The sequence below is a fragment of the Euprymna scolopes genome, chromosome 40 (genome assembly GCF_053919585.1).
Source record: "Euprymna scolopes isolate OS-2025 chromosome 40, ASM5391958v1, whole genome shotgun sequence".
Taxonomy (NCBI): domain Eukaryota; kingdom Metazoa; phylum Mollusca; class Cephalopoda; order Sepiida; family Sepiolidae; genus Euprymna; species Euprymna scolopes.
Window position 1 is genome coordinate 22,342,388 of NC_136521.1, and position 4,900 is coordinate 22,347,287.

Below are 4,900 nucleotides of genomic sequence, written 5' to 3' on the forward strand. Positions count from 1 at the left end.
TTAAAAAGATATGAACAGTACATAACTACTGAAAAGATATGAACAGTACATAACTACTGAAAAGATATGAACAGTACATAACTACTGAAAAGATATGAACAGTACATAACTATTAAAAAGATATGAACAGTACATAACTACTGAAAAGATATGAACAGTACATAACTACTGAAAAGATATGAACAGTACATAACTACTGAAAAGATATGAACAGTACATAACTACTGAAAAGATATGAACAGTGCATAACTACTGAAAAGATATGAACAGTACATAACTATTAAAAAGATATGAACAGTACATAACTACTGAAAAGATATGAACAGTACATAACTACTGAAAAGATATGAACAGTACATAACTACTGAAAAGATATGAACAGTACATAACTACTGAAAAGATATGAACAGTACATAACTATTGAAAAGATATGAACAGTACATAACTATTGAAAAGATATGAACAGTACATAACTATTGAAAAGATATGAACAGTACATAACTACTGAAAAGATATGAACAGTACATAACTATTAAAAAGATATTAACAGTACATAACTATTGAAAAGATATGAACAGTACATAACTACTGAAAAGATATGAACAGTACATAACTACTGAAAAGATATGAACAGTACATAACTACTGAAAAGATATGAACAGTACATAACTACTGAAAAGATATGAACAGTACATAACTACTGAAAAGATATGAACAGTACATAACTACTGAAAAGATATGAACAGTACATAACTACTGAAAAGATATGAACAGTACATAACTACTGAAAAGATATGAACAGTACATAACTACTGAAAAGATATGAACAGTACATAACTACTGAAAAGATATGAACAGTACATAACTACTGAAAAGATATGAACAGTACATAACTACTGAAAAGATATGAACAGTACATAACTACTGAAAAGATATGAACAGTACATAACTACTGAAAAGATATGAACAGTACATAACTACTGAAAAGATATGAACAGTACATAACTACTGAAAAGAATGACCAACTAAAAAAGATGCATTCTAATTTCATTGCCAACTAAATCAAAATATGAAAGAAACTAGATATGGCAAAAAGTAAAAGCTATAATGTGTAGAATATCTGCGAAATGAAACAGAAAAAAACTTTTAAAAATGTTCAATAATAAATTTAAAAATTACCAGAAGAAAATGGACAGATTCAAATGAAAAACAAAAAAAATCAAGATTGCCTAACAATCAATGAGCAGTACAATAATTTCTAGTACTTGACGAAATAAAGCAAAACTGAACAGACTGGTAAAGTATTTAAGGTTTTTGCCAAATTTGTTAACAACCGAATCATTGAAACTAAGAAATTAATGAGACTGAAAAGTTTGAAAGACTTTGTCAAACAGATACAAGAAATGAATGATGTTGATAATTACTCATATAAAACAGGATGTTTAAGACAAAAGTTGATTAAAATTTCCTCAATTGTGTTAAATAGTCCTAAGATGAGGTCACAGGATGACCTTGACTATGTGAATGATATTTCAATGTCTTCTCTTGTTAAAAAGAGCACTCCATGAGGAAACACAGATCACCACATCAAGTGAAACACACTAATCACAAAATCGCATCGACTTGTCATCACAACAGTAACAACACTCTAATTTAAATCCTCTATCTATGAACTAGAGAAACATTATTAGATAAGTTACATCTTTTGTGTTATGGTCACCAGACACAATAAATTTGTAAAAGACTAGACTACCCGTGACCCGTTGGGTCAGTATGTTATATTAGCTATGGAATTCATGTACGAGCATGACACTTGTGACGTAAAGAAAATAGTTTGTTTTTGACATAACAGAAACATTTCTATGAAAGTATTGTTACGGACCGGTATGAAGCTGAGTCGGGGTGGATGTCCCCTGGTAAGAATCTTATGACTCTAGGTCAGCGCTTCACCCTACGTTGTCCGTAACACAATATAAAAATAAAAATAAAATAATGATAAGTAAAGTGTCGTCCACAATTTGTGACCTATTTGACACGTTGTCTGAGGTTCTCATTAGCACATTTTGTTCCGAACAATTCAAACTCAAAGCAAGAATGACACAATGCTAAAATCTTAAAACACAAATTTTATTCAGCATCCTTAAATTTAATATCACACCGCAATAGGTTGGGGTGATGTTGGATGATAAAAAAGGAAACATCATAAAAGAAGGAAACGAAAACAAGGTGACAAACAAAAAAAAAAAATAATAGAAGAGAAAATGTATATACCATTTCCATATTGGTATGACAGTTCGGCCAAGGACAAGGAGCGGGGATATCAGGATGGGGAAATCATAATAGTTACTTAACTTTATCCAATTGGACTTTCGTGTTTCATAATGTCTCCGCAAAGTTCATTATTCACAAGATTTTTCCTGTTTAGTTACTTCTTGGATGGGGACGTCCGTCGACATGACGATATTTTTGTTCATTGCAACTCTCTTCTTATTCATCCTTAATATCTTCACCGTGAACTTTTCATGATGTCCATTCTCGGACGAAAAGAATTCAACCCTTGTTTATTTTAGGGAAATCTGTTTACGTTGCGCTTTGGGCATTCCTAAGCATCACCGGCTCATAGCAAATTTTTGTTATTTTTTTTTATTCATTATTCACTCAAACGTAAACAAAACAACTGGTCCATTTGATGACGTTCACTGCTCTCCACAGTCTCTTTTTCTGTTCTGTTTTTGTTTTCTTGCCTCTCAATATTTTTATACAAACGCTATCGTTTTGCACCATTAAAAAAAAATGTTCAGTTCAAAACTGCTTTCTCTACTCGTCCACGTCGACTTTCACTTTTTCTTTCTCTCCCTTTCATCAGCTTCGCTGATAGTGGGCTCTCTCGCGCATTGCATTTACAGAGGGAGGGAGGGGTGTGTGTGTACGCCTCGAACGCTAGTGCGTTTTGTTTGTTATTATTATTTATTTATTTATTTTTTTTATTGAATTTAAATTCATGCTCGCCGAAGGCAAGGGTGGGGGTGTGCATGCTTTCATATTTATTTGAATTTAAATTCACCATTCACCGTTGGCGTTCCCTAAGAGATAAAAAAAAATATTTTTTATTCCGTTATGATATTTCCCAATTTATCAACCGATATCAACTAGCCTCTTTACCAATATAACAGTATATTAAAATGAAAAATCACGGACGGATCACTCAAATATGAAAAAAAAATCCTTTCTATTTGTATAAAGTTACCTATTTTTCCGAATAATCGCTCAAAAATCGAAAATTAAACATGATTTTCCTACGAATCGAACGTTGACGAAAGTTATTTAGCAGCAAAAACGCACATGAACCTACTGATGAGAAGTATAAGAATGAAAAACCCATATTGGAATCCTTCAACCAAGTTATAGAAACTTAAAATCTTAAAAAAAAAATGATTAATAAAACCTGAAGCAAAAAAATAAAACCTAAATAAATAAAATAAAATAAAACTAATATTGAAACAGATTAGTAAATGTGTCAACAAATTTACCGTTCTCACACAACTATTTTGTATCTAGAAATGTAAACAAAAAATAAAAAAAGAAGGAAGGGAAAGGGACGGATAGAGAGTAGTAGTAGTAGCAGCAGTAGTAGTAGTAGTAGTAGTAGTAGTAGTAGTCTTGGTTTTACTACAATTGTTCTTATGTTTGTCAACGGGTTAAAGTTGTTTAGTTGTAAGAAAATAGCAACAGTATAGTTGTAATAAAGAATAGTTGTTAAATACCCCCACTCTTCCCATGTTGAATAATAATTTCGAAATAATAACGTTAATATTTCAGGGCGCAGGTCAAAATCTGCAAAAGAAGCGATTTGTGTTTATTTGTTTACATTGTTATGGCTTAATGTTTATGCGCGCATGCGCAACCGGATGTCGTAAACCGGAAAGTGGGTTACATCACTCGTTACAAGGTCATTTGATTTTTATAATTATATAGATTGAAAAGACAATACTCCCCGTTTTATATAACTTTCTTGCATGGATAGTTAGTGTATCTGAAGCATTAGGTGCAGCAAAATAGTGAATATATTTGCATCTGCAAAAGAAAACTTTTGTCTATTTCAAAAAACATATTTTTTGCTTTTATTAGATACTCTTTCTTATCACAAGACACTAACCTTTGCCCCATCTCTACTATCGGACGAACGCTCCTACAACATGTATACACTGAACACTTTTCTCTCTCTTTCTATAGGCTTGTCGGATATCTAATCTACATCACAGGACTCTTTAATCCTTTGTCCCCAACACGTGCTAGACGTACAAACTTTCTTTACAAGCTACAGGACTACTCACGTCAATACATAAACTAGACACACACTGAATACCTCTCCCTTTGTTTCTCCATTAACCGGCTTAGCTTATCTACATCGCAGAACTGTCTAATTCTTTATTCTGCCTACTACTGACTACAACACGTGTATAAAGAATTATTCTTTCCTTAAACAAGCCGGCATATTATTAAATCTATCTTTACACACAAGAACACTTCCAGCTACTAACCCGTTTCTCTCTTATACTAACGAAGATGACAAAGTTTGTTTATTAAATGTTAAAATGAGATTTCCTTTCATTGTCTTCATTTTTAACTAAAGATTCATGCATTAAAATTTAAAAAATCAGCAACTGAAATACTGCAAAATTTTCAGCTTTGATAAACTTTTCAAGTTCAAAGCCATCTTACATGGGGGGTGGGCTTCATTAGCTGCAATTTGGTCAAAGCAACAAGTCTCTACAATGAGGAGAATCGAAGTCATTGTCAAAAGGTTTTCACCTTTTCTTTGACCGTTAACCTTTAAACTAGATATCTTAAAATTAAATCAGTTCTGATTTGGACCATGATCAATATTTTGATCAAGTTT